Here is a 13,691-nt window from a genome sequence, read left to right as displayed (position 1 = left end):
TCCAGATTATAATCACAGGAAATTTCCATGGGCCTCACTGGGGAAGGAATTATCACTATAGAGTAATATACTTACCATGATGTTAAGAATCCTTCTTCATGGGGCCCTGGCTTGGAAATATTCCCTTTAGGGGGCAACCAAAGGGCATAAATTCCAAGAGGTATAATTCACTGGTCGTCACCATGGTCACAGACTACAATACGACAAAGCTGAGTTCGTCATTTCTCTCATATTATCAATGGGAACTCAGGTTCTATCCAGTTCCAAAGGCATTGTCTTAACTCACTTTCCTACACTGTGTAGAAAAGCATTTCTAGTATGAATTATGGGTCTCCCTTCTAAGCACACTCTCGTTTCCGAAGTAGGGTTGCAAATTTAAAGTTTATTAAAGTTTATTAAAGTTTATATATAAAGTATATCCTAGGTCTCTTCTTCTGTGACCCTGTATTTCTGCTTTAGGATTTTATTTGTGTTTTTGTCTGATAAATTTTTACTGGTATCTGCAGATATGTAAATAGTCCTGATGTCTAGCTTTTAGGTCACTTAACTTCTCTCTCCCATTTTTATTTAATATTTTATAGGCAGGTAGAGAAGGGAAATCATGAGTAAATAGTGTTCTGTTTTCATAATTAAGAATGAGGGTTTAGTTCAGCAATTTGAGGCTGAAGTTGGTACCAGTGTGGAGAGGAGAGGATGAGCAGCATAATTAGGAGACTTTTCAGATTATGCGCTTAGCTCTCTGGTGAGATGATAGAGAGGAGAAAGGGGAAAGTTTGAAGACCATCACTAGTACTTTGTAGTGGAGAACATACTACAAACATAATGCTTATTTTCCCAAAAATTGTTAGAAAATGGGGAATTTTCTAACAACCCCTAATTTTTATCTAAAAGCTGATCACTTACAATTTTAAGATTCTTTTTACTCACAAAGTGTTTTATAGAATCTGACCCTGCTTTGCCAGTTAGCATAAGCTATCATTGCTTTTTATTGATTTTGTTTTGTGTCTGTACCTAAGAAGTAAAATAAATAAGTAAAATAAAATAAAAATTAAGAAATACAATTTCTGGAAATTTTGAAAACAGAAAGTTGTTTCAATGGAAATGTGAAATTTGGGGAAAAGCAAAAGTATTTTCAGCACTCTATTTATAGCCCTCCTTAGATATCTAAAATCACTTTGCTAGTTTCAGACCAGGTAGTTTCCTCTGTGATTTAGGCAATAATCCTTTGCAAAGTAACCTTAAGGTCAAGCGATTCTCTGGGTCAGATTAGCATTTAGTGAACTAGAACTTCCTGGGTTTTCTGCATACCACCAACCTAGCTTAAGGCTGTGTTCATGATGAAAATCCACTGTCTATCTGCATATCCCTGCCAGACTCACCGAGAAGGATCTTGGTAGCTCTAAGTCCAATTCTAAATGGAACTCAAAATAAAAAGTAAACATAGAGTAAGAGCTGATGAATGTTTGATAAAATATGAAAATATGCTTAATCCCTCTCACCTCTCCTGATAAAAAAATGGAAATTAAAATGACAGCAAGACACTATTTTTTTTACTACTAGCTAAGCAAAAAATTAAAATATTCCTAACAAACAATGTTGAAAACCTATAGAAAAGTAGGCATTGTCATATATTGTTAATAGGGGTATAAACTGAGCATTTTGAAATCCAACTATTATTATTTTCAAAGGCTTCCTTTGTTTTCTAGAAAAATTTCAGAAGGTGCTAACTGCTCTATTACATAGAACATATTTCTACAATGTTTTAATGAACTGTTTGATAATCTTATTCTGTAAGCAAGGTTTTCATAAAAACATTTCTATTGACTTGGCAATATAAACTTGGGTTTGGGTGATTACTCTAAAATAAAATCTTGAGGGACACCTGAGTGGCTCAGCGGTTGAGTGTCTGCCTTTGGCTCAGGGCGTGATCCCCGGATCTGGGGTCGCATCCCACATAGGGCTCTTTGCATGGAATGGACCCTGCTTCTCCCTCTGCCTGTGTTTCTGCTTCTCCTCTCTCTCTTTCCGTATCTCTCATAAATAAATAAATAAATAAATAAATAAATAAATAAATAAACAAATAAATAAAAATAAATTTTTAAAAAATAAATAAAATAAAATCTTGAGAATGGATTTGGAAAGTTTTTTAAAAAAATCATACTAAATATGATCTCTCCCTTGCATGTTTCCTCTCACACACACACACAAAAATTGCTTTTCCTTTCCATCTATTCTCATGTCTATATATGGCCCTATCCATTGCTATAGACCTCTGCATCAGGTTCACTAAAATAGCTAGGTATCTTACAATTGAATAAGTGTGTTAATTTACTTAGTGATTAGCAGCCCAAGAAATTCAATAAATATTTTACATACCTTGCCAGCATTTCAAAATTGGGAGTGTTCACATAAAATTCTATATTTTTGCTCATTCTTAAACTCAATCTGCATTTCCCTGTAGAATCAATATACTGGAGCTGAGGAACACCCAAACACTTTAAAAGTATCTTATACTCTTCAGATTGCCACATCCCCACCTACTCTATTTTATTGTTTTATTTTTATCTACTTTGCCCCAGGCCTTTCAGTCTGCATCTTTCATCGAGCCATTTCCTCACAGAGTTGTTTCTTTGACCCTAGCACATTCAGTTTATATACCTAGATCTTGAATGAGTCAGTACTGTTGTCTTTTTAATAGAGAATGTATTGCACATATTATTTTGTGTTTCCAAAAAATGATCACTGGGAAATATTCTTCTTATTTCCAGCACATAGTATAGGTTCAGTAAATATTTGAGTGAATGAATGAAGATTGGCCATTCAAAATACTTTAGACAGACAGACATCGCTAAATGTCTCCTGAAGGTAAAATTGGTTAACTATACTCAAACTGCAGGAAACATGGCAGTTTTGATAAAACATACTTTTCATTTAACATCTTCCTATGGATGCATGGTTAACATCTACACTTCTCTCCAGCTAATATTTAAATAGTTTCATCACTACAAGAATTGTATTTTGAAAGTGATTTCTGTTAGCATCAATAGTTCTTTCCATACTTTGTATTAGACTGTGTACTGCTTCAAATGGTTTTAGTCATGGTTTATGAATCATGCTTGATATTAAGGTTTAGATTATTATGTTGAGTAAAAAGAATTTGAAAATGGTTCAGTGGTGGCAAAAATAAGATGTTTATGCAGGAATGTAAATTATGAAGGATCATAAGATTGTAAAGAGTTGGCAACAGCTATTCAGGGAGAAAGTTTGTCTGCTTTGTGTTCATTGAATGGATTTCCACCTCGAGTTTAGAATTTGCCTAATCCTGTTCAAATCATTCTTCATCTCTGACAAGATCAAAAATTTACTCAAGAAAGAAAGTAAAAAAAAAAAAATTCTTTTTCTACTGAATCTTTCTACTTTGGGATTTAGACAAGTATTTGATTGTTAAAACCCTAAGCTAGGTAAAGCTAGGTATTCTGGAGACTATATTGCACCTCCTTTTGAGGGGCTGGTGGTAGGAGAGCAAGCAGGTAATAAGAAGCCTTAATGCTGAGACTGTGCTCCTCCCCTCCCAATTCTTCTGAAGGAATTTAAGGTAAAAAGAAATCTTCACCTACTATTGAATAATATCCCTTTGTGGCTTTATCCTTTTGGATTCAGGCTGATTACAGTGCCTACCTTATCTAACTCACAAGGAAATTTTCCACACTCTCAGCCTTTGATGCCTGGTTAGCCCTATTTTACATCTTCTGAAAAACTTCCTTAGCAGCCTTATTAGATCAGGAGTGGATATATGACCCAAGAACATCCAATTTCTGACAGTAAAATGACAGAATTTGATGATATTGTCTGATCCTAAAAGGTTAGCTAGACCAAATATATTTCCTTTTGAGGATTTAATCCAGGAACTCTACCGTGAAAGTTGAAGTTAATAAACTATATAGAGAAATGGCCTATGAAATAGAGTCAAGGTCTTAAGATAGAGCATAATGTCAAACTAGCATTATGAATAAGAAAATCATCTATGAGTATACAGAAACTAAAATTTGGAACAAATATATTCAGAGTAGAAGAAAGGAATAACTTACTTGTCGACTACCTGGGAGGGAAGAAGCCAGTTTTGAATTCCCACCTCTCCTTTCACTAAAATTATTGTAGGGACTCCAACAGAAAGTAATAATGTGTAATGGTTAAGTAGGTGGGGCTATGGAGTCAGGAAGTCTGGGTTCAAATCACAGCTTTATTATTTAATAGCTCAGCATTCATAGTTATGCAAATTGCAAAACTTTTTTTTAATTTTAATTTATATGTTTTAATTCATTATGTAATAATAATATCACAGTCTATTTTACAAGTTAAATGTATGAGAATGTATGAAATAGAAATTGCAGGAAAAAAACTAAAGAGAAGTCAGGAATATGATTTTTTCCAAAACCAGAGGCCAAAGGAAGATGTGTTGCCTGCAGGGCCCAAGCAGGAGGCATGGATGGGGCGGGAACAGCATTGGCTCTCGTGGTAAGCATCTGTCCCTGTGTCACCCTGGGAAGGAGTCAAAGCTCACCCTCTGGCCTGGTCTGGGGTTGGGAGTTTAGTCTGGTCAGTGGAAGATGGCGGCTTAGGAGGAAACAGCCATCTGGTTATCTATACCAGATAGATAGATCTTTTGGTGCTATAGTTTTATTCTTCCTCAGAACCTGAAGAGAATAAAGCTAAGAGGAATTCTTTTAAAAAGAATTGTATTGGCGCACCTGGGTGGTTCAGGTGGTTAAGCATTTGTCTTCAGCTCAGGTCATGATCTCAGGGTCCTGAGATAGAGCCCCGGATAGGACTCCTCGCTCCGTATGGTGTCTACTTTCTGCCCCGCACCCCCACCCCCGGACCTCAAATAAATAAATAAAATCTTAAAAAATAAAATAGAATAAAAAGACTTGTCTCCTTAATGGGTGAGTCTCTGGATATGCTCACCTACTTTGGTTCTAAGCCCTCAACATTGTCTTGGGCCTGCTGTTTCCCCATTACTTTTCCAGTTCCTGAGTATGTTAAAAAAAAAAAAAAAAGAAAGAAAGAAAGAAGAAGAAAGAAAGAAAGAAACAAAGAAAGAAACAAAGAAAGAAAGAAAGACACCCACCTATTGTCAGTCACTAGCTGAGGATATTGCACCCTCTGGGGAGGTTTTGGGACACGATATCGCTTTTTAGATACTAACTGCTCATAACTTCCCAAGTGCCTACACAATGCAGCTCCACTTTTTCCATCCTTACCTCTTACATTTTTTCTGAGTAATCACTCCAATCCTGACAGATTTGTTGATTTAGAATATGTGTCCCTCACACAAGTTTCTCAGTTCTGCTCGTTATATATCCTTTACCAGAATCCCCCATATGTCCTTCCTCTTGTTCTCTCCTGAACCATCTCCTCCCACAAGGTTTTCCAAGAACCTTCCCTGATCATCTCACCTCCGACAAAGATTCCTTGGTCTTGGGTTTCTGTCTTCATCCTTTAGTCTAGTTTTAGCAAGAATCCTGCTAAGTCACTTCAGCCAAAATCTCCTATCATACTATTTGATCACCCTCCATATCAGATCAAATTCCCAATCCCTCCCCCCAGGCCTCCCCACCACAGCCTGCCATTTCTGATATTATCTGATCACCCTGGCCTGCCTTCAGTAAGAATCCTGTTAGGTCAGTTTAGGAAAAAAAAAAAAAAAATTGTCTCACCCTCTTAGTGATTTCCATGTATCAACTCCCTCATTTGGCTCCTTGGCTATAAATCCCCACTTTTCCAGGTTGTATTTTGGAATTAAGCTTGATCTCTCCTTCCCCTACTGCAAAAGCCCAATGCAGTATCCCTATAGCTATAGCAATAGTCCTGAATAAAGTCCGCCTTATAATATTAACAGGTGTCATGAACAGCTTTTTCTTTAACACCCACACTGGCCTTGACGTCCTCTAGTCTCACAGTGTATACAGCTCATTTCAGCCATTATAAGCTATTTGTGGTGTTATTTCCGTGCCTCAGAAATAAATATTTCTGTGGTGTTAGGTCTGTGCCAAATTATTCCGTGTTGTCCATTATGGTGCTTCGAACACTAGAAGTGTTTAATAAATACCCGTTAGTTCTTTTGGAGATAAACACGATTGTCAATTTGCCACAAGGCTGGGGAATACAGTGGTTGAACACTTCTCAAGAAACCCACCCAGAAGCTTTGTCAGTGACTTGTGGAAGTAGCAGGAGGAGATCACCTGAGCCTCGCTGTAGGTGGGTTGTCTGGAAAGCAGATTTGAGGATGGAAATGAGTATGCCAGGGGGTTGTCAGGCAGTTGTTTCAAGATCAATAACTATAGAAGGAGAAGGAAGGAAGGAAGCCAGATCAAACAAAGAGAGAAACGGGGCTGCAGAGAAGTTACAAGGCCTGGGCAGACCCGGTGGGGGGACACTAATGCCAGGATAACCCTTCAGAGACTTCCCAAATGGGAGCAAGGGTGTGAGACCTTTATACTCACTCTTACCTCATTAACCACTTTCTAAATGTGGGCTGCCCTTGGCAGGCGGCCAGTCTCTTTAGCTGAAACAATTCCCAGAGACGGCTTACAACTGAGCTCTGTTTGCTAACAGCATTCCCAGCAGTTGGGGAAATATGTCCTTCAGTCCTGAAAAGGGAATCTGAGAGGCACAGCATAGGGTCACAAGCAGACTTCTGCGAAGACATGAAGATGTAGAGGCTAGAAAGTTCAAGTCTAGACTGGATCAGATAAGGTCCATATCTGTCGACACTTGCTTTGGACCCCTCAGTAGGTTCTCTCTTGCCCATGTAAAAAAGTACAAACTCTTCTGTCTGGCAACCTAGCCCCGCACGGGCCTTTATTTCAATCATACACCCTCTAAAACACCGGAACTACTTGCCCTTGGCTTATGTTTTTACCTCTGTATTGAATATCTTTTGACAATCCAAGCTATGTTCATCATAGAAGCCAGATTTCATCTCACCTCATCTTTTACTGACCCTTCACCCCAGCCTTGTCTACCAGTTCTTCCTGAGGCACACGTGAATTGTTTCATCTGCTCCATTCATCTGGGCCCTTGAATGCACCCCACTCTGTGCAGCCATATAATTGGCACATGCATAAACCTTGCTCTGCTTGTGAGACTGTAAGCTCCCTGAGGGTGAGAATTGTGCTTACAACACCCAACATGGGGCCTAGTGCATCATGGTGATCCAAAATATATTTACTCCTCAAACCCTGACCTACCTCAGGTCAGCTGCATAAGGGGGAAAAAAAAAACCTTTGCTTCTTAAAAATGCTCATGAATGGGGCCCCACTTAGCCCTCCTTATACATGGGTGCCTCTGCTTCGATGAGAAGTAATAAAGCACAGTAGACAAAAGGGAAAAAATAAAGGATGAGGCCTTTGCTCAGATGTTCTCATTTACAGTATACTTCAGTTCAGGAAATAAAGGCTTCCTGCCAATTCAAATGACATTATTTTTGTGGAAGCTTACCCACAGGCATGTCAAAAGACATGCGCACAAAATAAGTTAATGATATATAGCATGAATTGGTTAAAATTGAGTTCAGGTAAATCAGAAATTTTTGAAGAGTCAACAAAATTTCAAAATTCACAGTCATTTCCTGAAAGTAGAGTCTGGTAAAATTGGCTTATCACCTGACTCTTAATGCACATATGCGATTTCCTGCTTACAGCATTTCCCAAAGGGATGAGAAAAAAATGTTTTACAACTTGGGAAGTTTTATAAGAGGGATTATCTATAGTTCCTGAATAAGAAGCCTTCTCCCTCTCCAGGCACACCTGCAACTCCTAATAACCGACTTACGCAATTTTTCTCTCTACTTGAATCAAAATTGGCAATAAATGTTGTATATGTCTCGCAGAGTGAATGTTTAAATCTTGTATTTACTGGTTCATGAAACTGGTTGCCTCTAGTTTACCAGCATGGAGGGGTGGGTTTGCAGGGAGCAATTAGGGATAAGATAGCCAAAGAAACACAAAGTCAGTTGAAAAAAGAAATCTGTGTGTCTGGCTCTCTTTATGAATTATGACTATTCAAGGGGGGAAAAAATCTGAACCTTTGCCAAAAGACTGGTGTGTAAAGGGACAGCTGGAGTTTTCTGTTAGGGGTTACAATGCATTACTTGTTCCATAAGGGAAAAAGGGGATCACTTACCACAGCAACTCACACATTGCATGAGACACTGGCACATCTCTACCTCGTGAAGCATTTTCTTCAAAGGAAAAGAACTAGATATTTCAGGAAGGTCATTGAAGATCTTGCGGGTACAGACATGCTGACCTTCCTGGTAGAGATTTGTAGCCTTTGTGGTGTGTGGACTCAGTCTCTATAGATGCCTTCATTGTGCTATAGCTTTTATACAGGATGTATTGTTTAAACTGCCAACCCTAATTCCAATTCCCTTAGAGACTCAGGAAATTCTAACTAAATAATATAAAACCCCATTGTATTTTTCTTTGGTTGAGATGCAAATAACATTTTGAACAAGAATGTTAACAAATACATAAACATGGCACTAAGTTGGAACTTTCACGGGGACTCTAAAATTTAAATGTTTTAAACACTTAAATACAAATGAAGAAGAATGAAAAAAAAGAATATAACCACATTGAAAAATCTCTTAGGAGTCAGAGACTCTGCCCCCTGCTGTCCTTGAGTCTGTGCTGATAGTAGGGCTGTGTGTGCCCTACTATCAGCCCTGAGACCTGCGCCAGCCAGTACGGGTTAAACTCTGAACAACGGTCTCCACCAGCTTCAAAGCAGATACATGGGGAGAGTCACATCTTTTCCTAATCCTAGATTTACTTGTTTTTATTTATTTGTTTGTTTTTAGATATTTGAAATACAACTTTATTCTGATTCTAAACGAAGAAGAAGGGGAATGACAGTGACAAATAAGACTTCACCGCTGATACTGTGATGTGGCTATACCAATCTTATGTTTGAAACTCAGGAAGGAAACACCTGCATTCCAAAACAGCTAAATATGCAGGTCCAGAACACGAAGGCACTTTTTAAAATGCCACATTCACTCTGAAGCCCATTCGTCTCATTTAACATTCCAGAGATTAAGCACATGTTGTGCTCAAGTGGCAAACACTCTGCACCACTGACACCACAGGACAGTGGCCTATAAAACTAGATTTCTGACATGGGGTTCCATGTGCACTTTCTCACGTTGTCTGAGCAACCTCTAGATCATGCTCATACTATGCTGTCAGGGCTGAGTCCGTGACAACTTCTGGTGGGACAAGAGCAGGGATGGCGACAAACTCCAAGTTCGGGTCTCCAACGGGTTTCTCACAAGCCACAGAAAGGACTTTTCAAAGTCGTAGTTACTTTTGGCAGAAATGTCATAGTACTAAAGGTTCTTCGTTCAGTGGAAGACATTTTGCCTTGACTTTCCTATGCTTAGTGCCCCCTTGGTTGTCACATAGCACAATGGGGATGCATTCCCATAGTCGTACCAGGTCTCTAGGCCAGTTAGGCCCATTCTTAAAAGTAATCCTTGATATCACATCAACATTATAATGACTCCTGGGGCTTGGATGTAATCGCCATCTCTCAGCCCACCAAATTTCTCCTGACCAGCTGTACCCCCTACATTGAACTTAATAGGTCCCCTATTGATATGGAACACAAGGGGATGGACATCGACACCCAAGGTGGCCACATACTTCTACTTATATTCACAAGTAAGATGACATTTCACAAATGTAGTTTTTCCAGTATCACCATCGCCATCCAATACAAGTTTGAACTGGACTTGGGGTGCTCCTTGGGCAGCTTTCATGCTGTTGCCTCCGAAAGTGTCTCTGGCCTGTTTAACTGAGGCTCCTAACCCTAGGTTTAAACAAATAAACAAAAAAACTTTGTAAAGGTTGATTGAACTATCATGTTCAGTGATCTGCTTTACTGTATGCAGTTGGGGTTCATTTCCTAGATTTCCAAAATTAGTGGAAAAGTCAGACCCCATCTTGCTGGTTAAGCATATCAAGGCAAATTAATTTAAAATCATCTCATATTTTATTTTCCCTAGAAAGGTGTATGTTTAAGTAGATGTTTATAATGCCTGTGGAGAAGAAAAATAGGAATTGGTGCTTTTAAACCAACCTTGAAGAATTTGGGAGTGTCTCAAGCAAAGGGGATCAGGTTCTAGGATTTATAGTAGCAGCCTTCTGGAAGGCACTAGCTAGAGATTCCACTTGGTTTCCTGAAGGGTGGGGCATACACCAGCACTCAGCACTCGAGTTTTCTTGGACCATGGCCTCAGCAATGAAGCCGTACTAATGGCCCAGGGGTTATTCAAATTCAAGGGCAACTCTGAAGTGTAGTAGCAGAGAACAGGCCACTCACTTGCCATTAGAAAATTCTTCACATATGTTTTAGTCCTTTAGCATTTGTGGTAAGATTTCAACAGAAGGAATGTGAATAGTATTTTCCAAAAGGGTTCTAGTTGCCTGAAGGATTTCCTATCATTTAAAATGTCTGTTGGCAGGTAAACTGAATAAAAAGAATTTCTTCTCACCAGTATTTTACACACTTGTTGAATGTTCATATTAATGATAAAAGACCTGAAAGAAAATAAGACGAGCCCACATTGTATTTTATGCTCTGTTTGCTCAGATGACATATTAATGTTCCAGAAAGTAGCTCATTACCATTTTTATTGAAGAGGTCTCTTTCTACTTCATTTATCAGCTTTGCTTTTATTATTGTCTTACTGACTACTGGAGTGTGTTTAGTATTTTTGTCATTGACCTTTTATCTCTGTTCATATTTTGTTCTATAACATCTTATTTTTTAGAATGGCTGTAATGCTTCTTTATTGAAATATAATTAGCATATGGTATTATATCACTTTCAGGTATACATTATAAATGATTAAACAATTCTACACATTACTCAGTGCTCGTCACAGTAAATATACCCTTAATCTCCTTTTATTTATTTGATTCATCCCCCTACCCACATCCTTTCTGGAAAACACCAGTTTGTTCTCTGTATTTAGGAGTCTGTTTTTGTGTTTGTGTCTTTTTTTTCTGTTTTTTTTTTATTTGAGTGAAATCATATGGTATTTTTTTTCTCTGTATGATTTATTTCACTTAGCATAATACCTTCATTGTATGTATGCTTATTTCACTTAGTATATTACCCCCTTTGTCCATCCATGTTTTTTGCAAATGGCAAGATCACATTCTTTTATATGGTTGCATGATATTCCATTGTACATATATACCATTCTTATTTATCTGTTCATCTATAGATACTTGGGTTGCTTCTATATCTTGGCTGCTTTAAGTAATGCTTCAATAAACAGAGGGGTGCATATATCTTCTTGAATTAGTGTTTTCATATTCTTTGGGTAGCTATACACCATTCTGACAGGTGTAAGGTGATATCTCATTGTGATTTTGATTTGCATTTCCTCGATGATAAGTGATGTTGAGCATCTTTTTATGTGTTTATTAGCCATATACATGTCTTCTTTGGAAAAATGTCTATTTAGGTCCTCTGCCCATTTTTAATTAGATTATTTTTGTGTGTATTGAGTTGTACACATTCTTTATGTATTTTGAGTATTAACCACTTATGAGATACATCATTTGGGTTTTTTTTTAAGATTGATTTATTCATTTGAGAGAGAGAGAGAGAACATGTGAGTGGAGGCAGGGGCAGAAGGTGAGGGAGACAATCTTAAGCAGAACCCCCACTGAATGTGGAGCCTGATGTGCGGCTCAATCTCACAACCCTGAGACCATGACCTGAGCTGAAATCAAGAGTTGGACATTTAACTACTTGAGCCACTCAGGCACTCCTCAGATATATCATAGTCTTCTCCCATTCAGTGGGTTGCTTTGTTGTTTTCTTGATGGTTTCCTACACTCTGTAAAAGCTTTTTATTTTGGTACAGTCCCAAAAGTTTTTTTTTGTTTTTGTCTTTTTTTTTTTTTTTTTTTTTTTTTTTACTTTTTGTTTCCCTTGCCTGAGGAAACATTTCTAGAAAAATATTTCTATGAGTAAATCTATTTAAATATCATAGAAGAGGGATGTCTGGGTGGTTCAGCCAGTTAAGTGTCTGCCTTTGGCTCAGGTCATGATCCCAGGATCCTGGGACTGAGCCCTGCATTAGACTGTCTGTTCAGCAGGGAGTCTGCTTCTCACTCTCCCTCTGTGCTCTCTCTCCCTATCTCTCTCTTTTACTCTCATTCTCTCTCAAGTAGATAAATAAAATCTATAAAAATCATAGAAAAAGAAAAAAAAGGAAGTCCTTAGTATTTGACTTAAAAACTATAGTTTGTAATCACAGTTCTTTTTTTAATCATCCAAATTTTTTAAAATTTTGGTAAAATGCACGTAAGATTTATAATCTTAACTATTTTTAAGTATATAGTACAGTATTGTGAAGCATATTTCACATTGTTTTACAACCAATCTCTACAACTTTTTCATTTTACGAAACTGAAAGTCTGTGCTCGTTAAACAACTCCCCATTTCTCCCTCCTCCTGGTCCCTTACAAGCACCATTCTAGTCTGTTTATATGAATTTGACTATGCTAAATACCCCATTTAAGCAGAATCCTATAGTATTCATCTTTTTGTGACTGCCTTATTTCATGTAGCATGATGTCCTCAATGTTCATCCATGTTCCTTTTTAAGGCTAAGTGATATTCCTTTGTATGTACATACCACATTTTGTTTATCCATCCATCTGTTGATGGACGTTTGGATTACCTCCGCTTTTTGGCTATTATGAATAATGCTTTTATGAACATGAGTATGCAAATATCTGTCTGAGTTCTTACTTTCAATTCTTTTGGATGCATATACCGAAGTGGGATTGCCGAATCATTGGTTAATTTTAGTTCACCATTATGAGAAATTGCCATGCTGTTTTCTATAGCCACTGCACCATTTTACATCCTCATTAACAGCTTACAAAAGTTCCAAGTTTTTCAGATTTTTGTTTTGTTTTGTTTTCCAGACAGTAGCCAACCTGATTGGTGAGAGGTGTTTTTTGTTGTGGTTTTGATTTGCATTTCCCTAGTGATTAGTGATGTTGAACATCTTTTCATATGCTTGCTGACCATTTGCATATCATCTACAAAAAACTGTCTATTCAGGTCCTTTGCCCATCTTCTTAGGTCATTTCTTTTTTGTAGAGTTATAAGAGTTCTTTATATATTCTAGATATTAATCCCTTTGATATATGATTTGCAAATATTTATTCCTGTTCTATAGGCTGCCTTTTCCTTCTTTGAATGTGCCCTTTGATGTATAGTTTTTTTTCTTTTGATGTAGTCCAATTTATCTAATTTTATGTTTGTTGCCTACAACTACAGTCAGTCAGTTGAGATTTGTACATTGTATACAGATTAATCAGAATCTACATCTGAAGTTGAATTTAATGCTGTTTTTACTTGTGGTAGTTTTTTTTTTTTTTTTTTAAGATTTAATTTATTTATTCATGACAAAGAGAGAGAAAGAGAGAGGCAGAGACACAAGCAGAGAGAGAAGCAGGCTACATGCAGGACTCGAGCCCAATGCAGGACTCAATCCTGGGACCTCAGGATCTTGCCCTGGGCCAAAGGCAGGCGCTCAACCACTGAGCCACCCAGGAGTCCCTTGGTGGTAGTTTCTAACAGTTTTTTAAGTTTTT

At 37.7% G+C, this 13,691-nt stretch overlaps 1 pseudogene; it reads right to left on the bottom strand.

Moving 5' to 3' along the window:
• Positions 1-9,203: 9,203 nt before the first annotated feature.
• On the bottom strand, positions 9,204-9,823 carry LOC112654000 (GTP-binding nuclear protein Ran-like; annotated as a pseudogene).
• Positions 9,824-13,691: the final 3,868 nt, after the last annotated feature.

The sequence above is a fragment of the Canis lupus genome, chromosome 3 (assembly GCF_003254725.2).
Source record: "Canis lupus dingo isolate Sandy chromosome 3, ASM325472v2, whole genome shotgun sequence".
NCBI lineage: Eukaryota > Metazoa > Chordata > Mammalia > Carnivora > Canidae > Canis > Canis lupus.
This window is presented reverse-complemented; position numbering and strand designations above follow the sequence as displayed.